At 38.5% G+C, this 23,783-nt stretch overlaps 1 protein-coding gene and 1 pseudogene across 1 annotated transcript in view; one reads left to right on the top strand and one right to left on the bottom strand.

The window, feature by feature from the left end:
* LOC149187420 (UDP-Glycosyltransferase superfamily protein) overlaps positions 1–23,783 on the bottom strand; it is a 122,142-nt gene that overhangs the window by 37,636 nt on the left and 60,723 nt on the right. The window lies entirely within an intron of this gene.
* LOC149187421 (uncharacterized) lies at positions 14,388–15,391 on the top strand (annotated as a pseudogene).

The raw sequence follows: 23,783 nt of genomic DNA, 5'->3' as shown, positions 1-23,783 counted from the left end.
TTTTCTTCTTTTTGGAAAAAAAAATTATTCTCTTTGCCTGCATTTTTTTGGGTTTACAACTTTTTCTGTCTGTGTTTCTCTGTTGCTGCTCACATTTTTTGAATTTCCTCTCCTCCGCTCCCTAGTTGTTGTACCTGTGTTTTCTTCCTTTGCATTTCACCCTCACTCGCAGCTCCTTCCATCGTTGCTAATTTCCTAATCCGTTGCTCGAGCTCCCTAACCGGCATCTTTTTCCCCCTCGTCCCTTGCTGCCTTTTCTTCCCTGCTCTTCCTTTCTCCTTATCCCTCCATTCCTTTTCCTCCTCTCAGCATCCCTGTCTCCCTAGGCCTGCCGCAAGGCCTTAGCTCTCCAATTAAAATTTTGATTTCATACTTTTTTTATTTTCTTTAACTTTGGTTTTATGTTTGATGTTTTATAAAAATAAAAATAAAACGAAATCGACCCTTTGATTTAGTTTTCATTTTTAAATTTTTATTTTGATTTCTTTTATTTTGAGAAAAAAGAAAAGAACTTAAAAGCTTGATTTCAATTTTGATTTTTTTTTTAATTTCTCGACTTTGGTTTTTATGTTTTGATATTTTTTTAATTTAAATTTTAAAATCTAAAAAATTTAAAAAATCTAAAAAAAATAAATTTTGGTGACTTTAGAATTGAGAATGAAATAAATCAAAGGAGGACTTGCGCTTTGACATTAAAAAATTTAATGTGGCCTATAGCCCATTAAAAATTTAATTCATCAACCCTTTGATTTGTTTTACTTTCGTCACATTAAAAATTTGATTTCTTCATTTTCTACATTAAAGTAATTGCCTAGGGAATAATTAAAATTCTAATTTAAAGTTCCTTGGTGTCTTTGATGTTAAATGTAAAAATTTATTTTTTGTGATTTCTCTATTGTCAAGTGCAATTAATATTTTAATCATCCCATTGACTATAAGAGAAAGACAAATTCTTCTAGATTTGGGATTTAAATGCTAGAAGCTCTGGGAACTGACATTTAATTATTCATGATCATCGTTTTGTCACATTTATAAATTGCTCTGGATAACTTGTTTATGTTTAGTCTATGGTTAATTCAATATAAAGGCACTGGTCTATAATCATTTTTATCTTGTGGTTGTCTTATTTTAATCTATCCATCTCAATTGACCAAGACTTGTTCTAAATTCATCAAGTTGTTTATCCTTAAATCTCCTAGAGCCTGTGTTCCACAAACTATCTTTATCCATTCACCTTAGGGAATAACCCCTTGACTTGTCTAGGAGAGATTCTAAACGGAGTGAGTAAGGATTAGAGTGACAACCCTACTTTGAACGTTGTCGCGGTGCCTAGACACTTTGTGCGACAACAGGTAGTATGCATAGGAGATATTTTTCTCCTAGATGGTCCTCAACCGGTAGCCAGCAGCCCATTGCAGCCACCATATAGCTCAATGTGCCATTATCTCCGCCCCCTGAGCAAGCCATGTGGTCCCTCGCCCATCTCTTATGATTGTAGGTTTGAAGATGGGCCTCCCGACCCCGAAGGTATGGCTTTTCATTGGTATAGTTGAGTAATTCTTCTTACTTTTCATGGACACTTTTGGTCATGGATTGATGGGGGGATTCGAAAGAAAGAGTTGGCTAAGTCTATACTCTTCTCTCCTCCACTCGATTTTGTGGTTACCCTTGTATCCTAGTCCCATGGAATCTCCTTTACTGGCCATTAGCTTTAAGGTTGACACTACATGGGAAATCCTGATTTTGGTTGTGTGGTCCCGCTTCCCGACACCATATCACTCCCTTCTACTCATTCTAACCCCATTCATCATTTTTCCCACCTGGGTCCGCATGTGTTCACTAGGTCCACATAGGGTTAGCCTTCCCCTCCCCTCATCCACACCTTGGGTCAGGCTTGGAATGATGCCCCGGAGGTTGATGCGACTAAAAAGAAAAGAAAAAGCATAATTTTGCCACTCTCAATAGGAAATGTACCACAAAATGCAAAAGATGGTCGGGACATACAAATTTAGCACGTGGGCAAGAGTCAAACATGAGCTCTACCCCTTATCCATGGCCATCACCCTAGTTCCTATGGGCCCTAGATGAAGCCCCCTCCATCATTGAGGAACCCATGATTGTCCAAACCCCTAGTGGGAAGGGAAATGCCCCACCTCAAAAGGGCTACCTGTTGCTACATCCTACACATCATGCTCTCATTCTCTGGAACCCCGAGCAATTATGAAGAAAAATCAATCAAAGGCAAAAGGGATATGAAGAAGGGTGGAAAAACAAAGGCTGGGGTAACTCATGAACCACGATTTGCTCCCTCCTACACTCATATACCCAGGTGCGGGCTTCCCTTATTATAGCTAACCTGGCACCATGGCATGTGGGTTGGAGCATCGCCCTGAACGCCACTACATTCCATCACTATATCATTTGCCACCTACCACCAGATGGATGTACCATGGACATCTCACCCACTTTAAAGGTTAAAACCACCTGATAGGATCCTTGATTAACCCCCTTATTGAGCTTGGAGACACCTGTGTTGGAAAATGTAACTAGGTTCGGTCTTCATTAATGTATTTAAGTCATCATTTAATGTACTTGTCAAAAGAATTATTATTATTATTATTATGACTTATTAAGGCATGGGTTTCATGGTTGGGTCATTATGTTTTAGGTCAAAGTCCCCATTAAGGACTTACAAGGTTTATTTTGTGTTAATAGAGTCATTGTACATCTAAGAGACCCTTCTCAGGCTTTTGAATCATGTAAAAAGGTTTAGTATTGAGTCAAAAATGAATTATGTTGCCTCCATGTCAAGTCAGCCTTAAGATGATCAAGTCGGCCTCAAGGAGGGTTATTTGACCTCACCTAAAGGCTATAAATGAAGCAGATCAAATTTATTTGGAGATCATCAGCTCAAGCAAGTTCGATATCTCTTTCTGTTAAGAATTCAATAGGGCAATGTATATGTTAATTCCCTTAACTTGATAATTGTTTGTGTTACCTTTTTACTTATTAGCTTTGATCTTTCTTATTCCAATGTGCAATATATCAAACAACTACCAAAACATTAAGAACAATGACACAATATATAGGCTGCAAGCCAGGGCCAAAACCTGTCCTCTTGAGGGGAAAACCAGTAAAATCTCTTCTTATCTTTCAGATCTTTCAATTAACGAATACCATGGCCTATACTTAGAAAAATACCCTCCAAGATCAAGTCTTCCAAGGCCTCCTGTTGAAATATCTTTGACCTCCTAGTAGATCCAAAATTTTGCTCCCCAACAACTACTGCAACTGCTACTGCTTCTCTAGGAGACATCGATCTCCCTCTAACTGCCTTCTCCTTGACCTCGCTTGCCTTGACTTGAGTCCTAGGGCTAGTAAGATGCCCTAAGAGACTTTCGCTTGCCTTCCTTCTCTCTTGCTTCCAAAATCAAACCTCAAACTAGCCCAATGCAAGAACCCTAAGTTCGCACTCCCAGAAGAATAGAGAGAGACCCAAAAACTTCGACTTTTTCGTCCTTCTCTTCTTCGCACTTCCTTCTTCGACTTTCTTCTTTTGCCTTCTTCGCATAAGAGATAAGTGAATGAAAAATGATCCAAGTGGAGGACGAGTTCCTCATATATATAGGCTTCTTCAAGGGTGGACGTGGCTCTTCATGTAGACCGACTTGATCTTGGAGGTATTTTGACACTTTCAAGACAAAATAAATTTTCTTTTATAATTTACAATGTGCCCATAGGGTCTTCCATATATGACAACAACTCTTATACCTAGGACAAACCCTAGAAGCACTTAATGGGTGCTTGACCTATATAATAAAAGAACTTGAGCATGAAACCCATGCTTCAATAATAATAATAATTTCTTTTTCATTTTATATATACAAGAATACATTTCATACTAATGAAGACCGAACCTAGTTACACATTTTTCAACACTCCCTCTTAACTATGGAGGTATTCATAAGAGGTACATGGTCATTCTCAATCTGAAGAGATCTCATAAGAAGAGTCAAATTGGTAACCCATCTATCTAGCATCATAATAACCAACATTGTCACATAGCAAGGCCTTGACTAACAGCTCTATCTCTCCACAAGATCAGAGCACAATGCTGGCAAGACCAATGATGTATAGACACCATCATCATTGTCTCTCCAAGGTACATACCCCACCCAGGTGTTCACAGAGTATGACCTCCCATTGGACTATTCTTATCTTGGGTAGCTAATCCTCAAAGAATATCGGTCCATGACTACTCTTATCTTGAATGCCCTACCACATTCTCAAAGAGTATCGAATGCCAGATGGTTACCCAATCCTCCATTCTTTCTTCCCAAGTGAAGACAAGAATGTTGTGTCTATCTCTCCTTCTCAATTAGGAAGCATAAATCCACAAAACCAAGCTTGTCCCTTAAGTATACAAGCTTCTTGTTTGGAAGTGATTTCGTCAATATGTTAGCTACCTGCTCATCAGTGGAGATATACTGTAGTTGCACCACACCATTTTGTACTAGCTCTCGTATATAGTGATACTTGTTGTTGATATGCTTTGTCTTCCCATGAAACACTGGGTCCTCAGACAAACGAATACAACTGGTGTTATCACAACATATCACTGTAGGGTTCATTGGTCCTTCAAACAAGTCAGATAACAGCTTCCTTAATCAAATTGCTTCCAGCTAACTTCACATGCTGCAACATATTTAGCTTCAGCGCTACTCAAAGCAACGGTGTCTTGCTTTCTGCTCATCCATGAGACCATAAAGGATCCTAGACTAAAACATCTTCCTGCAGTGCTTCTTCCATCCTGTTCATTGCCTCTCCAGTCGCAATTGTGTAACCAGTCAATTGAACATCATTCCTTTTATCATATTTCAGGAAGTAGTTGATGGTTCTTCGCAGTTATCTCAAAATATGTTTTGTTGTTATCCAATGATCATGTTTCGGCTCCACTTGGAATTGACTGAGTACATTTACTACAAAACATATATCCGGTCGAGCATTCACCAAGTATATCAATGAGTCAATCAGTGGTCTATATCTGGAGAGATCCATAGGGTTTGATTCGGAACTCCTTAGTCTTTTCAAGTTTGTGATCATCGGAGTGGTCATAGTTTTACAGTCTATCATGTCAAACTTCTTCAGTATCTCGATCACATACTTTCCATGACCTAAATAGATTTCATTAGGTTCCTGCCAAACTTCTAGTCCCAAATAGTAATGCATCAGCCCTAGATCCTTCATGTCAAAATCTGCTGCCATTTGCTTCTTACATTCTTCAATTCAACCTTCTACACTTGTCAAGAGAAGATCATCTACATACAGAAGAATAATTATAGGTTCATTGTTTACAACCTTAATATAGAGGTTTGAGTCAGTAGAACTTTTCATGAAGCCTAATCTCTATAGGTATGCATCCATCCTAGCATACCATGCCCTCGGTGCTTGCTTGAGGTCATATAATGCTTTCTTTAAATATGCCTTCCTATCTTTGACTTCAAATCCCAAGGGTTGTTCTATATAAACTTCTTCATCTATAGTGTCATTCAAAAACAAGGTCTTGACATCCATTTGGTGGATGTTCCATCCCATCGATGTCGTTAGAGAGACTAATGATCGAATCGTTGTATATCTTGCAGTTGGAGCAAATGTCTCTTCATAGTCGATGCCTTCAAGTTGAGAGAATCCTCTAGCCACAAATATTGCTTCATACTTATCTATACTTCCATCAATTGCATGCCTGATCTTATAGATCAATTTGGAAGTAACCATAGATTTGTCTTCAAGCCTAGGTACGATCTCCTAGACTCCATTCTTCATTATAGATTGATATTCTTCATTCATGGCATCCTTCCATTCTCGATGTTCTACAATCTCTTCAAAAGTGGATGGTTCTGCTTCTATTAATTTTGTCATGTATGCAACATACCCAGAATATCTCTTGGGTATTTTACTTTCTCTAAATGATCCTTGAGCTACCCCATGACCTTTTGCATCAAGTAGTGTAGACTTCAATCAGTTAGGTCTTTTCCTTGTTTTTTGAATGACCGCGAGTTGAATAGGTTCACTAGGTCCTTCTTCCTCATGGTGAGATCCTTCTCCTTCCTTGTCAACTTCTTCCTCAAAAATAGGAAGTTCTTCATCATCAAAAATCTATAGAAAGTTCATTTGATTTTTTGAATGCTATGCTCTCATCAAATATGACATCACGACTAACTTCAATGTGATGTCCATCTTTCATATAGATTCTATAGGCTTTCGATAAGTTACTATACCCAACAAATATACCTTTCACACCGGAAGGATCCAACTTCTTTCTTTTGTCTTTTGGTATATGAATATACACAGGATATCCAAAGATTCGGAAAGGATCGACAGATGGCTTCTTCCCAGTGAACACTTCTTTCAGAGTCTTGTTGTCTAGAGATCAATGAGGGCATCGATTTTGTATGTAGACTGTTATCTTTGATGCCTCACCCCACAGAATTTAGGTAGATCTTGATCGTGTAACATTGCTTTTACACTTTCTTCAATGGATCTGTTTTGTCTTTCTACAACTCCATTTTGTTCGGGATTGTATGGAACTATGAGATCCCTCTTAATCCCAGATTCCTTACTGAATGTTATAATCTCTTTGGATGTATATTCTCCTCCATTATCAGATCTTAGTATCTTGATTCTTCTTTCTATAAGTTTCTCCACTTCGGCTTTGAATTCTTGAAATTTAGTAAATACTTCATCCCTGGTTTTCATTAAGTAAACCCAGGTCTTTCTTGAGTGATCATCTATGAATGTCGCATAATAAAGATGGTGTCCAAGTGGTTTTGGAGTCATAGGGCCACACACATCAGAGTGAATGAGATCCAAGATTTCTTTCGACTGTGAAGCACTGCTTCCAAATGGTCTCTTGGTATTTTTGCCCAAAGCACATCCTTTGCAGACACCTTCATGATCCTCCTTTAGATTTGGTATTCCATCTACTATGGAATTTAGAGTTGGAAGTATCTTGAAATGTAAATGACCAAACCTTTGGTGCCAAATTTCACATGGACTAATCTTAGTGTGGACTAGAGCATGGTTTACAAGAGATATTAATTTGTAAAGCCTTCCTTCTTAGATGCCAATCATTTTTGCTTGTTCTATGCTTGAGCCTTTTGCCCATACGACTACTTTACCATCAATGAAATCTACTCTATCTCCTTTATCTTCTAAGCTTGAGAAAGAAAGTAGATTTTTGTGCAAACCTGGAACAAACAGAATGTTGTTGAGGTGGATGTTGCTTCCATCTTCGAGCTTTATAGATGATGATCCAATGTCTCTCAATGGATAGCTTTTGTTGTCTCCAAGTTCCACAGAGTATGCGGATTTTCCTTTTGACAAGGTCTTCAATTGGTGGGAGTGACCAGTCATATGTCTTGATGCACATCTATCAATCACCCAGATGTCTTCGTCCTGGAATGTCCCAGCGAGAGCCGAGAAGAGTCCCTCATCCCTTTCTTTGATTGATACCTTCTTTGAAGAGAATATGAGACTCCATACTTCTTTGATACGTTTCTTGAGATGGCTTGCAATCCTTTTGATGACCTTCTTCTTTGTAGAGGAGATCTCCATGATGCCCTTAGAGAACTAAAGCTCTAATACCATGTTGAGAATTCAATAGGGCAATGTATATGTTAATTCTCTTAACTTGATAATTGTTTGTGTTACCTTTCTACTTATCAACTTTCATCTTTCTTATTCCAATGTGCAATACATCAAACAACTACCAAAACAGTAAAAACAATGACACAGTATATAGGTTGTTGCAAGCTAGGGCCAAAACCCCTACTCTTGAGGGGAAAACCCATAAAATCTCTTCTTATCTTTCAGATCTTTCAATTGATGAATACCATGACCTAGACTCAGACAAATAGCCTCGAAGATCAAGTCTTCCAAGGCCTCCTGCTGAAATATCTTTGACCTCCCAGTGGATCTGAAATTCTGCTCCCCAACAACTGCCATTGCGTCTCTAGGAGACTTCAATCTCCCTCTAAGTTGCCTTCTCCTTGACCTCGCTTGCCTTGACTTGAGTCCTAGGGCTAGTAAGATGCCCTAAGAGACCTTCGCTTGCCTTCCTTCTCTCTTGCTTCCAAAATCGAACCTCAAACTAGCCCAACGCAAGAACCCTAACTTCGCACTTCTAGAAGAATGGAGAGAGACCCAAACACTTAGACTTTTTTGTCCTCTTTGTCGCACTTCCTTCTTCGACTTTCTTCTTCTACTTTCTTCGAATAAGAGATGAGTCCATGAAAAATGGTCCAAGTGGAGGACGAGTTCCTCTTATATAAAGGCTTCTTCAAGGGCAAACGTGGCTCTTCATGAAGGCCGCCTTGACAACTCATTAGGTTGTCTTGATCTTGGAGGTATTTTGAAACTTTCAAGACAAAATAAATTTTCTTTTATAATTTACAATGTGCCCATAGGGTCTTCCATATATGACAATGACTCTTATACCTAGGACAAACCCTAGAATCACTCAATGGGTGCTTGACCAATAAAATAAAAGAACTTGAGCATGAAACCCATGCTTCAATAATAATAATAATTTATTTTTCATTTTATACATACAAGAATACATTTCATACTAATGAAGACTGAACCTAGTTACACATTTTTCAACACTTTGACGCTGGGAAAAAGTGTGAAGTAGAGGAAGAAGGAAAAAGAAATGTGAGTTTGGTCTAGGAGAAGGAAGGAAGAAAAATCGAAGTTTTGGTGCATATCTCTCCCTCTCTCTCTCGTGCCCTAGATTGGAAGATCGAAGTTCTCTTGTTGATGTCGCTACATGTTACTGCTGCTAAATCAAGTATAGGGCGAAGTTGTTATTGTTGGGTGTTGTTGCCTCAAGAACTTGAATTGGGCGAAGGTCGGAGTTCCTAAGTGAATATCGAAGTCTCCAAAGCGAGGTCAAACTTCTGGGTCCAAGAAAGTGTTGCTACTACTATTGTTGCTGCCAAATCAAGTAGGATCATCTGCAAAGGAAGAAGAAGGTTGACTTGGTATGGAAGAAAGTTTGTGTGAAGGTCTAGAGTCTTGGAATATCTTAGGAAAACTATTGCAGGAAGAATTACTGACTGGGTTTTCCCCTAGAGAGGGATTTTGCCCTAGTTGTGTGCATATATCTGGTGTCCATTGATTGATGTGTTATTGCTTTGGTAATTGATTGATGAACTAAAAGAAAGAAGATATAAAAAAACCTAATAAGAAATCAAGAACGTCACAAGTAATTATCAAGTATAAGAAAATATTTTTGCCTTTCTGATTTTCTAACATGGAATCAGAGCTTTGGTGAAGAAAGAAGCAAAAGGAAGTCTCAAGCACTTGATCAAGGAATCATTCAAAAGGAAAGAAGTCTACTATATTCAAGAAAGATGTCTAACACAATCAAGGGAGAGAACAAACTTGAAGGAGCCTCAAACTACATGTCTTGGAAGAAAAGGTTTGACCTTATTCTTGAAAAGAACAAGATACTAGACCTGGGTAAAGGGTAAAGAAGCCTACAAAAGACTCCAGTGATGCTGATAAAGTGAAGTTCAGAGATTTGGAATTAGTAGCCATGAATCTAATGGTAGAGGGAATAAAGGACAACCTTGTCTCATTCATAGCCAACATAAACCATGCTCAAGAAATGTATGAGGCCTTGTCAAAGTTATTCACTATTAAGAACATTGGTCAAGTTGCAACACTGAAGAATGAACTAAGGACCACAAAGATGACTAAAGAAGACACAGACCTCTTTTTTTGTGAAGATAGCAAGAATCAGAGATGATCTTTTTGTCAATGACGAAATTGTTCCAGACAAAGAACTTGTGATCACTATTATATTAGGATTGCGACCTACTTGGGGTGCATTTGTTGCAGGAATTAACAGTTGGAAGGAAGCTCCCACTTTTGAAGAACTATGGACTACTTGCAATCAAGAAAAATTAAGGATCTCATTAGTTGCCAATCCTGAAGTTCAAATGCCTACACTACTCATCACAAAGTAAACTTCAAGAAATCGAGAGGACAGAAGAGGAAAGTAGACATGTCCAAAGTAGAATGCTATCAATGTCATAAGAAGGGTCACTATAGGAGTGGCTGTCCCGACAATCCATGAAATAAGAAGAGAGAATGTTACTGAAGAAGAAGACCTAAAGCAAGCCAAACCCGAAGAATCTGATACAAGTGTCCTTTGCTTCTAGTCTTAGATATTCTATTTTGTATTTTTGATGTTTAGAATTTATAGGTTTTAACATGTTTTTGGAAAAGACATTTTCTTTTGTTTTTATAAGTTTATAGGTTGTTGGAAATACTGAGGGGGGGAGTGAATCAGTGTTTATTTTACAATTGTTACTTTACCAGTTTAGATCTCTTATAAACAGAACGCAAAATGAACAATATGGAATAAATAATCTTAGTAATCAGAAATAACGAGGACTCCAATCCTCTTCTTTACAATAGTTCAAAACTTCAAGTACAATAATGTTTAGGGCTACAACCCTAGATGAAGACACCAATCTTTCAATCACCAGGCTCCAACATGTACTTTGCCAAGCACCAACTTGGACTTCACAAGGCTCCAACCTCTAGGGCTTTAACCCTATCTTCCACAAGGCTCCAACCTTGTTTTTATGAGGCTCCAACTGTGAAAAATCAATGACCCAATTCATACTGCAGAAAACTGATGATATTTCTCCGATTTGTTAAATTACTTGAACAACTTACTTGCAATTTTCTACAACAAATATTGAAATACATACACTACAGCGTACACAAATAAAATATTGCGGAAACTAAACACTGCACTGGAGAGAAATAAACACACACACAATTACACCGTTGTTTTTGGACCAATGTCCCTGGAAAAACCCAATGTGGGAAAACCGTTGCAACAGCTGAGTGTTTTATTATTATGCAGCAGTAATCTGAGTACAAATCATTAGATGCCCAAACTAGCAATCTGATACAGAGAAATACTGACAAGGAGATAGTGAGAAAAATCTCACACTATCACTTGCGATCTGAATCTGATCCAAGCTCTAGATGGCTGGCCCCATGCTACCTCTGCGTCAGCTTACGCAGATCTGCGTCACAGTCTCTAGGTGCTGCGTCACCTCCTCCTCTAATCTCCTGCACACTGGAACTTCGATCCTTTGGCCCTTCGGTCTCACACCCCGGCTTCTGGCTCTGGAATTCGACTTTCCCAGTTGAATCTCAGACTCCCTCTGAAGATCTACGCTCTCTCTAAACTTTTTTCTGTCTTCTCTGCCTTGTACTCCCCGGATCTGGAAAACTCTCCTTCAGTCTACTATCCCTGCCCCTCTCTCACTGCTTCGACTTTACTAAGTCACTTACGGCAACTCACAGTTGCTACTCAAGTAATCGACTTCCCAACAAAATCGAACTGCACAAGTGTGTTCTTCAAGTGCCCATCGAACTCCTTATAATCTCTCGTTGGAGCACCAACAGCCAAGATTAAAACATAATCAATAGCTAAGATTAACTGGGAGTTGATCCTCGTCTTATTCTAGAAGATGTGCACCAGATTTAATTAATACCCTTTAATTAACCAGATTTCGTAAGTTTAGACTTAGGGAACCATTTGAAAAATTAATTATTTTGATTAAATCATCTCTAGGTGGAATTTTCCCAAACGATTTCTGGGTATTGGAGAATGCATGTGTCTTAGCCTCTCTACAAAATCTCGAGGCAAGACCACATCTGATGCTACAGAAATCAACACCAACCCTCTACATTGGCACAGTGTCCAACTTGATCTTCTTGAAGACTCCTATCCTCTAGCGCTCCAACCCTATGCTTCAATTCTTCAAGATAAGTTCAATGGATCTTCAAGACTTCCTCAATGCCTTCTGCAACAAGTCTTAAATGATATCTCTCACAAAGTCTTCAAACACTGTCTTCAACCAAGAAGGTCTGCAATAGTTCTTCAAAGAATGTCTCCAATAGGCTTCAACAATGCTCTAGGGATTGCCTCAATAAGGTGTCAACTCTTCAATGTCTTCTGCAAACAGTGTTATCGGAACCAAACCAGTTCTGGCAAAACTAGTCTGAACTAGCCCTCTGAACCAGAAATGACCGGTTTGGTATCGGACCGGTTCCGCCAGCACGCGGGTCCCACTGCTGCACAGTCAGGCAATAAAAAAAGGCTTTTTTTGTTTTTTTTAATAGTTTTCCTAATTTCTAAACCTAATCTAACCCCTACTTAAAGCTATTTAAACACCCCCACCCCCTCTATTCTACTCACACTATTCATTCGAGTCTCTTGCATTTCTTGAGCTAAGTTCGGTGAAGAGAATTTGGAGAGTTTTTTGCAGGGTTGTTCTGAGGGAGATTTTTTGCAGATTTGAAGAGTTGATTGGAGTCTTGGAGAGCTATTGGGTTGGAAGATTTTTGAGCTACTTCAAAGATTTATTTTTTCCCAGAGATTTTTGGGTTTTCTTCAGTGGTTTTTGCAGTTGGTGGAAGATTTTTTTTTTATTTTGTTGGGGCTGCTACATAGCTGATTTTGGAGCTGATTTTCTCCAAAATATTTAGAGGGTAAATCAAGGAAATTTCTGCCCTTTTTTCTTCTATTTTTCTCTAAAAATCAGCGATTTTTTTCTCATAAAAATTAAAAACCCCAATGTTTTTATGCAGATTTGTAGGGGCTGCTTTTGGAGGAGTTTGGAGCTTATTTTCTTTAGCAAATTAAGAGGGAAATACAAGGTATTTTTTTCAACCATTAATGTTCTATTTTTCTTCAAAAAACTATTTTTTTCTTCTCTTAAAATTTTAAAACCCTAGTTTTTTTAATGCAGAATTCAAAATTTCAAATTTCTTCTATTTTTTTCTCAAAAATTATTGTAATTTGCAGGGTTATTTTGAGAGATTTTGTTGGCAAATTTTGAAGGAGATTTTGGAGTTGATTGAAGAGTTTATTTTCAGCTTGGTTGGAGCTTCTTCTCTTCTCAAAATTTACAGATCTTCTCCAGGTATTTCATTGTTTCTACTCCTTTTTTATTTTTCTCTAAAAAAAATGTCATAAAATTCTAAAAACCATAGGGTTTTCTATACAGATTTTTATATTCTTCCCCATAGCCCCCAAAAACAAGAATGATCCAGCTTGGATTCACTGTCATTTAAATGAACATGGGGTAAAAGTTTGCAACTGTTGTGAAAAAAAGTTAAGCGTAGGGGGATAAATAGAATCAAAGAACACCTATCACATTGGAGAGGGCAAGTAAAACCTTGTGAAAATGTTTATGATGATCTCAAAGCAGAGATGCATAGTTTAATTGAATCCTACAATGAAAAGAAGGAGAAAAACAAAAGACTTAAAAAAGATATAGCCAAAAGTCAAAAGGATGATGTCATGTTTAGTGACCTTGATTTTGAAGCATGTGTGCCTAGTTTTGAATAATCCTCTAATTTCCCTTCTTAAGTTAGAAAGGGTAGTTCAAGTGGTTTAAACTTGAAGAGGACAACAGCCCGTAAAGGGATTGACTCCTCTTTTGTACCCCGCACCACCCTTGGTTCTCAACCAACCCTTGATGCTAAATGGAAGAAAATAGAGGAGGTTGCATATGAATGCATTGCTAGATGGTGGTATGAAGCGGACATACCTTTTAATGCTACTAATTCTGCATATTATCAGCCCATGATTAATGCTATAACTTCATGTGGAGCAGGCTTCAAAGGCCCTAGCTTTCATGATATCAAGGGGGCATTTTTATAAAATGAGGTCCATAGAATAGAAGAGTACCTTATAGAGTTCAAACAATCATGGACCAAAACAGGATGCACAATTATGTCTGATGGATGGACTGATGATAGATTTCGCACCATACTAAATTTCTTAATTATTTATCCAAAAGGTACTATGTTTCTCAAATCTATTGATGCATCTGATCAGGTGAAAGATGCACAATTGCTATTTCGTCTTTTGGATGAAGTAGTTATGGAAGTAGGGGCTGAAAATGTTGTACAAGTTATCACAGATAATGTCTCTAACTATGTTGCAGCGGGAAATATGTTGGAGGAAAAACACCCAACCATTTGGTGGTCTCCATGTGCAGCCCATTGTTTGGACCTCATGCTTGAGGATATTGACAAAATTGAGTGGGTGAAAAAGTGTGGAAGATGAAAAATCCATAACCAGGTACATCTACAACCACTCATGGGTTTTGAACCTTATGAGAAAGCACACAAGGGGTAAAGAGCTTGTTCGATCAACCATCACACAATTTGCAACCAACTTCCTTTCGTTGCAATCTCTTGTTCAACAAAAAGTAAACTTGAGGAAGATGTTTTCATGTGATGAGTGGAATTCATCTCAGTGGAGCAAAAAGGCATAAGGGAAACAGATGGTTGACCAAGTATTTGACAAAAGATTTTGGTCAAAGGCAGAGGAGAGTGTTCTATTTAGTGAGTCGCTTGTCAGAGTTTTGCGGATGGTGGATAGTGATAAATCTGTTGTGGATTTTGTTTATGAGGCCATGGAACAAATAAAGGCAGCATATGGGGATAAAAGACAAAAGTACATTCCTCTATGGAGAATCATTAATGAAAGATGGAACAAGCAACTCCATAGGCTACTACTTAAATCCAAGGTATGTAATTTTGGATTTCAATTCTCATTGCTTATAAGTTATAAGTTTTAACTTTTCATTTTAGCTTTTAGTTTTGTTGACTTGATGAATATGTTTTTGTTTTCTGAATTTTGAAGGTACCATTACACTACAAATTTTGAGGTTGATGGGGAGGTTTTAGGGGGATTGTATAAATGCATTGAGCGCATGGTCCCAGATTCCAAGACTCAAGATCAAATTCATAACAAGCTCTTGAATTTTAGTGAGAGTCTTGGTACCTTTGGAATTTCTATGGCTATAAGAAATAGAGCAAAGAGTCCCCCAGGTAAAAACTGTTAAAATTTGCAAATTCTTATATTAATAATTTACTCATTTGATTTCAACTTTCAAATTCATTTGCTAATACTTTTTTTCCTTCCACTCTTTTTGCAGCCTATTGGTGGCAACAATTTGGTAGTGAATGCCCTCAATTGCAAAAATTTGCAATTAGAATTTTGAGTTAGACATGTAGTGCTTCAGGGTGTGAGCAGAATTGGAGTGTGTTTGAGCGTATACACACTAAGAAGAGGAACCGTTTGGAGCAAAAGCGGTTGAATGACATGGTTTTTGTTTAGGACAACCTTAGGGTGAGGCGCAATCAATTGCCCAATAAAACCCTTAAAACAAGCAACATTGTCGTGGGTGACTTTGATCCAACATCAGAATGGGCTATGGAAAGTCAACCAACAGTGTTTGACAATGAAGACCTTTCTTGGTTGGACTTGGACCCACCTCCATAGGATGCAGAGGTAGATATATCAGAAGCACCAGTAGCAGCTTCAAGGCCAGGGGAATCAAGCCGTAATCCCATTGCAGACTTGGATGCTACTCTTGATGAGGATGAGGAGGAGGAGGAGGAGGATTTTGATGATGATTGATGATTTGATCATTGATTTGCTATAGTTGTAGCTTGTAGCATTGTAGGATGTAGTATAATACTATGATCTAGCATGTTATTTTGGACTATAAAGGCCTTTTAGAGCCTGCTTCTTGATGTTTGTAACATTTTTGGTTCAGCGATGTTTTGCACTAAGTGCTATTTTGGTTATATGCACTATTACTTGCTATATAAATGAGAACTTTTGCATATTTTTGTATAAATGGTTTGGATTCATATGGACGTACATGAATATATCTGTTTTTTCTTTAAAATATGAATATTTTGTGTTTTGGGTAAACAGGATTTTTTCCGGTTCTGACTGGTTCTCGATCCACAAGGTTTTTCGGTTCGATTACCGGTTCGGTTTTGATAACATTGGCTGCAAAGGGTCTTCTATAATTCTGCTCCAAAGATGACAGTCAACTCATCAAAGCGTAGAAGGTATCTCCAACACTCTTCATGTTTACTTCAAATAATCTTATATTAGGTTACATCATCTAGGCTTCAACACTGTTGCACAAAGGCTTTCAAGGCTTCCTTCAATAGTGCTCTAGTTCTAGACAAAGATGCTTGCTTTATATCAGCTCAACAAATCTTCAATGAGGCTGCTCCAAAGATGGCTTCAAGATGCTCAATTCTATGCTCCAAGGAATCCTCGAAATACCTTCAAAATTTGATCCAAGATGTCATTGTTCAGCTCTACAAGAGACACGATAGAAGTATGCTCCAAGACCAAGTAGGTCTGCTCAACACAAGTGATCCAGTATGCCCAAAAATAATGCTCCTTCCCAAGTCAAAGTCTGATCTAATACACCCAAAAATAGGGCTAGATCTGTTGCTACAGGACCAAGAATTTGTTGTTACAGCTCCACAAGTCTGAGGTCAGTTCCCACAGGGCTACAAGTCTCAGGTCTGAGGATAACAATCTTGAAATCACATGTCCGAGTTACAATTCTTCCACAAGTTCGAGTTACAATTCCTCCACAAGTCCGAGCCTCCACAGGTCTTCAATTCCTGCAAAGGTTTATTAAATCTGAGCCTCCATAAGTCAGAGATATACCCAATCACAGTTAGAAGGCTCCACCAAACTTCATCCTTCTACACTTTCTTCCCTTCCTTCGCTATTTTGATCCTCTTTCTGCACCGAATGGTTGATGGCCGAATAGGAGGGGCATAGGTTTCTATTTATACTTGTTTGTGTGTATGAACAAACAAGACCATTTAGGAGAGTCGGCATAACCTATTTGGAAGTCGACCTGTTCAGTAATAAATGTTAAAATTTTGTTTTAAATTACTTTCACGAATTGCTAAGGTTGCTACCGGTTTCACTGTGGAATCCATGCCACAATGAAGATGTCGGTTTCTTTGCAGAGGGATGGAACATGTGAAAGCTTGATACATCATTTAGTTGAAACCTCAGATTGTGTTGTAATTATTTTTTATTGTTGACATCTAAGGCTTAGTGTCTCAAGATGGAATCTAGCGTTTGCATTAAATTCTAGTAGAAGTCTAACATATGAATTCTAAAGTTGTTGGATGCATTGTAGAACTACACTTGTCTGAATTGCTTCTAGGGTCTGCAAAATATTATAGTAGAGTATGTCATATCTCTAGAAGAAATATTGAGACCCTAGATATAACGAAGATTATTATCCTGATTAAGTTTCTCAAATGTATTGATGATGAAGTCTAGGGTTTATGAAAAAACCCTAGCAAGAATTTGAAATATAAAAGTGTGTCTCATGTTATTATGAACCTAAATAAGTTTAGGTATTTAATGTCTAAAGCCCAAAGCTTCCATTATTATATGATTCTAATATAGTTAAGTTCATGCTTCTATATATGTATTTGGTTGTACTTGCTATCTAAGTTGTGCAGCTACATAATCTTCAAGATGCTAAAGATATTCCTAAGTAAAGTTGATTTGCTTGATAAGCATGAGGAAGGAAGTTATATGAATAATGATGATCAAGATTACTCTAATGAGAAGGATGGAAACCATGAAAGATTCTTCGATGTCATAGAAATAAGTTGATATCCCTAAGTTAAGAGGGAGCCGAGATAAAAGGAAGGATATCTCCCAAGTTGAGAGCGAGGGCATATTATAGTCATGATGGATAACTTGAAGAAATTGGAGAATGAATATTGACGTGCTACTAAAAGAATGAAAGTTGGATTATGTTATTGTTGCATGTGAAGTAGGAAAGGAAGTTATATGATTAAGGAATCTTTTGTCAAGATTTGTTTGGGAATCCTCTAAGTCCTATTATGACAAACTGTGAAGCAGCATCAAGATGTCGGAAGGCCCTGAAGGTTTGTGTTTACTCATAAGTATTTGAAAGGTTGTTACTAATTGGGATTTTGATTGTTCTTAAGTAAATCTCTTGAAGTTTTTGAAAAGCATGCTTGAAGTTATCAATCTGTTTGATCAAGAGAGATTGGGGCATTGTGTGTGCAAAATGCCTAGGAGGACATCTAGTCAGCATATGTGTTGATGTCTAGTTCCCGAAGTAGTAGGGAGGGTGGCGTTGGTTATAGAGCTCTAACCTTGCATTACGCACCTAGTTCCCTGGGTTGATGGTTAGCAAGTAAGCCTAATGGTACCTAGAGAGGTTGAAAGCTTTAATCCATCTTAGTCCCACTCGGATAGATTGCCCTGATCCGAAATCTAGTCTGTGGCACCATAAGTGCCTAAACTCTTCATGGTTCATGTGTTTTGAGATCTTCCATGTACTTATGAATACCTCCCTAGTTAAGGGGGCGTATTGAAGAATGTATCTAGGTTCGGTCTTCATAATTGTAATTGAGTAATAATGAAATGTATTTATCAAAAGAAAGAAAAAGAAACTTTTATTATTATTATTATTATGACTTATTAAAGCATGGGTTTCATGCTTGGGTCATCATGTTTTAGGTCAAAGTCCCCATTGAGGACTTCTAGGTTTTGTCTTGAGTCATTAGAATCATTGTCCATTTAATGAGACTCTTCTTGGGCTTTTGAATCATGTAAAAAGAATTATTATCGAGTCAAAAATGTAATTTGTCACCTCCACACCAAGTCGACCCTTACCTGATCAAGTCGGCCTACATGAGGGTAATTCGACCTCCAGAAAAGGGTATATATACAAGTAGTTCGATTCATTTGGAGGACACTCACAAGTTCAATATCCAAGAAGAGGAAGCAGAAAAAGTGCGAAGTTGCAGAAGAAGGAAGAGATTCGCTGGAAGAAGGAAGATCAAAGTTTCTGGGTTTGTCCCTCTCTCACTCGTGTGGATTTACTGGACCATTTGCTGGAAAGGATGAAGATTCTGTTGGATCGAAGTTTCTGTTGGGTCGAACTTTTTGTTGGGCTACTGTTGGGTCGAAGTTTTGTTGGGCTACTGCTGGGTCAAAGTTCTACTAGGACGAAGTCTTGTTGCTACACCTAGGTCAAAGTTGTTGATGGAAGGTTATCATCTGCAAAAGAAGGGAAGGACTGACTTGGTGGCCGGAGGAAGTCTATGTCTAGGTCAAGGAGTCTTGGATCATCTCGTGAAATTATTAAGGAAGAGTTGTTGACTGGGTTTTCCCCTAGTAGGGGTTTTGACCTGGATGTACACCTACATCTAGTGTCTATTATTATTTTGGTAATTGCTTGATGAACTAAATTAAAAGAAAAACATAAGAAAGCTAATAAGATCATAAGAATATCACAGGTAATTATCAAAATAAAGAAAAATTTTCTGCCTTTCTGATTTTCTAACACAAGACTCATAGTTGAGTTATCTGTCATAGCTTGCCCATACTGACCTTGTTGCATGGGTTCCTACTAAAGAATTTGTTGCCTCTTTTTTGTTACCATCTTGTTGCTCTATTTTGGAATGAGGTCCTAAATGCGTTATCACAACTTTACCTTTATAAATCCATGCTCTCTTGCCCTCGTCCCTTGCTGCCCTAACCTTTGACATTTCCTCCCTCCTTTCCTCTTGTTGTCTTATAGTTAAATCCTTTTCTAGAAAAAAACAGGAAACCCTCAAGAGTTGCTTCTTACTTAGAATGATATATTTATCACGCAAGCTAGGCATGATGACTTTTATGGGCCTAGCTCTCTCATTGTTAATCTTACCCACCATCTATGCTTGGCATATTTGTCCTTGCCAAAGCAGCTTGTCTTTAAAGAAATCCCTTCCAAGGTCAAGAGTAAATTCATTTTTCCCATAGTCTTTCACCCCTTTAATAATTATGTTTGTTACTCTATCTTTCCTTTCCTTGCTTTCTCTATCTTGTTGTCAACCCGAACGTTTGCTTCTCCTTGCCTATTAGCAGAATTGCTAATAGCTTGACCCCAAGTTTTAGAAACTTTTGTGGAACCTCCTTTCCTTTCTTCTCTTGCTTTCTCTTCATGGTTGTTTATTTGGGCAACCACTTTCCCTTTATCCTAGGATGGTTTTGAATTCACCACCTTCGTACTTGTCACTACAGATTTCTTCATGTTTTGCACATTCGTCTTCATGCGTTGACATTTTGTCTTCCCTATCAAGGGAGCTTCCTATAGCAATGCCACTTGCTCCTTCATAAATTTATTGCTTTCTGCTAAGGCCTGATTTTCAATTGTTATTATATGATTTTTACGATCTCTTTCCTACACTTTAGCTTCTAAAACATCCAACCTCTTCTTTGCACTTAACAATTCTTTGACATAAAGATCAGATGACCAAGTGAGAGTTGTGGATGTGGGCTATAGAAGGCAAAATCATCAATGAATTTTCCTTTGGGCCTGTTGTTGCCACATTCTTGCAAAGGGGACTTGTTTGAATATTGCTTATTACAAAGGGCCCGAGTACTTTCCCTTTGAGACCATTTTTTCCTTGTCTACTCCCATTTTAGACGGGCTAGCCTTCGCTTTAAAATGCCTTGATATTGTTTGGCATTGACCCAAACCCACTTCCCTGTTTTGGCTGATGAGGCAATTTTCACTTGTCCTAGATCATTTGTTTCCATAGGTCCTAAAATTTCTTGCCTCGTTGTCATGTTTGAATGCATTTATGTTGCACTGTCCTTTCACCAAATGTCTCTAAAAATGTTCAAATCCAATCTTCCAGAGCCTGAATTTGCTAAAAATCTGAGCCTCGGACCAAACCTTCAATGATCTAGTCCTCGAAACTATAAAATAAGACTAAAAGCCTCTAAAAGTCCACAACGCGACAACCTAAGCCATAGATGACACTTTTACCAGTTCACGGCCAGAAAAATAAATACGCCATGGGATTCAATCGCGCAAATGCCTCATCAAGAACATTTTTGGCACCCCAACACAAACATTGGTTATTGACAATTTTTGTGGAAAAAATGACAAGGATGGGAGGCTCCTGAACAACATAAATGTCAAAAGTTAGGATCTGTTGCTACCATAGTGTTATAGTGACAAAGTTTAGTGTAAATCATTGCATTCAATCGTGCCACTGGTTAGTGTTCATGTGTTAAAATTGGCAACTAGGGCCAAACTCCACATGGGTCATCTTATTTATGACAATTAATATTTTTCTTGGATTCCTCTCTCCGAGAGGTGTAGGATTGATCTAAAGATCATCTGATTCTGACATATGCAAATGAAGTTATGAATTTATTTAGATTATGGTCAAATTGTCAAGGTCCGCCAGCAAACTTATGTAGGCTCAGGAGCCCAACAGTCACGTCTATTCATTCCCAACGTTGCATATAAATAGAAGGTGACTTAGCCTCATTTGGACACACTCATCTTCACACTTCTCTCTCGCTCCACACATCCGAAATTTCAAGAGAGCGAAATTTCAGGAGGCAGAAATTTCAGGACGCTAAAATTTCAAGAGAGCGAAATTTCATGAGGCCGAAATTTCAGGAGACCGAATTTCTGGACAATTTGACCAAGCATTGACCAGCATGCGTTGACCTCCTTTGACTACGTTTTTGTGAGGCCTATCTCTGTTTGGGCAGGCCACATTTCTAGGCACAAAAATCAAGGCTAAACATTGACTGTTGACTACAACTAGGGCTAACCACAGGTGGGTTGCTTGACCAGACTTTGACTGGGCTGAATTTGAATGTTTTGAGGGTTGTTTTATCTTGTTTTGTGAAGCCGAAGTTGACCGAAGTTGGCTGAAGTTGACCGATTTGCTGAGGGTCAAATCTTCCCTGTTGACTAGCGTTGACTTTTCTGGTTAGGGATCTTTTGCTGCTATTATAAATTATCAGATTTGTAAATTGTACTATCTCTCTCCGCTAAATTATTGAAGACTAAACAAAGATTTGATCAAGGGTTTCCCCACATTGGGGTTTGTCCCTGGCTGGTGCCACATCTTATGTCCTCTTGTCTTGGCTTGTCTTCTACTGTTTATGTTTATGTTCTATCTGCAATTTACCATCATGTTGATGTGATTGCTAATCTGAATATTGATACTGGACTAATAAAGAAATTGAAGTAAAATTGCTCTAAAGCATAGAACATACCATTGTTGCCTAAACTTAACATGGTATCAGAGCTGAGGTGAAGACAAAGCCCAAGCAAGAGTGAAAGACCAATCACCAAAGACACTTGGACAAGGACAAAAGGTTCAATGGGTTCCTCATCCTACTTCCCGGCTGAGGACAAACTCCACGATAAATCTAACTATCATGGATGGAAGATGTCTCTTGATTTGACCTTGGAAAAAAAAGAAGTGATCGACTATGTGCAGGGTAAAATCCCTGAACATCCTTCAAATGCACCGGTTGCTGCGAAGACCAAGTACAATAGGGTTGAAGTCAAAGAAAAGAAGATTATCAGGGATTCCATTAACAAGCATCTAGTGGCCTACATCTCCGAATTGAAGACCTCCAAGGAGATCTACAACAGGTTGGTCTGCATGGTCAAGGTTAGTAATGCTAATCAAATTCTATTTCTCAAGAATAAGTTGAAGCATATTAAGAAGGGTAAGGACGAGGATATTCAATCCTATTTCTTGAGGATTACTGAGATCAAGAATGATCTACTCTCGATTGGAAAAATCATTCCTGACAAGGAACTTACTCTCACCACCCTTGGAGGACTCCCACCGTCCTCAACAATGATGGAATTCTACGGTTTGAAGAATTGATGTCGAGATGCATTCAAGAAGAAAGAAGAATGGTGGAGCAAGAAATGCCTTCTAATAGAAGCAACCCCACTGCATTCTCCGCTCATGCCAAAAGGAGAAATAATGCAGGGTCTACAGGTCATTTCCATGGAAAGCCTGGATCTAAGGGAGGAAGGAAGAGTAGGTGCTTTTTTTGCAATAAGTTTGGCCACTATGAAAGGGAGTGTCCAAATAGAAGGGACACATCACATGATGATGATCACAATCATTCCAGGGGCCACTTCAACAACAACGATCAAAGGAATGGCAGGTCCAATGGCAAGGGAAAAAGGAACGCGGGACACCAAGGAAATGGTCGACCCTCCAAGAAATCAAGGAACTCCAAGTATGAAGAATCCAATGTTGTTAACAATAAGCAAAAAGAGTACTATCTTATATCGGCCCTCTTCACTGTCTCTCCCCCGTACACATTGGGAAATTGGTTGATTGATAGTGGTGCCTCAAGACACTTCACCGGATACAAGGAAGCCCTCTCTAATCTGATAGAAAAGGAGACAAACTTGGAGATCATCCTTGGAGATGATGCCACCTATCCCATGAAGGGAGTAGGGAATGTTACCCTTCCATTGAATCAAGGTAACACTATTCATTTGCATGAAGTACTAGATGTACCCAATCTCAAGAAGAACCCGGTGTCCATTTCGGCAATGGAAGACAAAGGATTCAAGGTGGCTTTTACCGATGGAAAGGTACGTGTTTGGAAAATAAATTTTAAAGATGCTTTTACTCTTGGGTTCAGGGTTGACACTTTGTATCAAGTTGGAGGAAGTCCATTGGGAGAAATGTCTTGCGGAACATCTCTACAATCTTAACTATGGCACCATAGGTTTGCCTATCTTCATTATAAGGCCCTACCCAATGTGAGACAGATGGTGACAGGTATGACCAAGTTCAAAGTGGAGCATGAAGGTGTATGTTCGGGATGTGCCGAAGGAAAACTTACAAGGGGACCATTCCCCTCAAGTAATAGCAAGACCATAGATATATTGCAATTGATCCACTCCGAAATATCTGGTATGATGCCCGTAAACTCTTTGGGAGGATACTTATATTATCTCACCTTTACGGATGATTATTCTCACAAGACATGGATCTACTTCTTGAAGAAGAAGGATGAAGTG

Source organism: Pinus tabuliformis, chromosome 3_1, assembly GCF_031772625.1.
Source record: "Pinus tabuliformis cultivar Carrire ecotype Pingquan chromosome 3_1, CPIR1, whole genome shotgun sequence".
Lineage (NCBI taxonomy): Eukaryota > Viridiplantae > Streptophyta > Pinopsida > Pinales > Pinaceae > Pinus > Pinus tabuliformis.
This window is presented reverse-complemented; position numbering and strand designations above follow the sequence as displayed.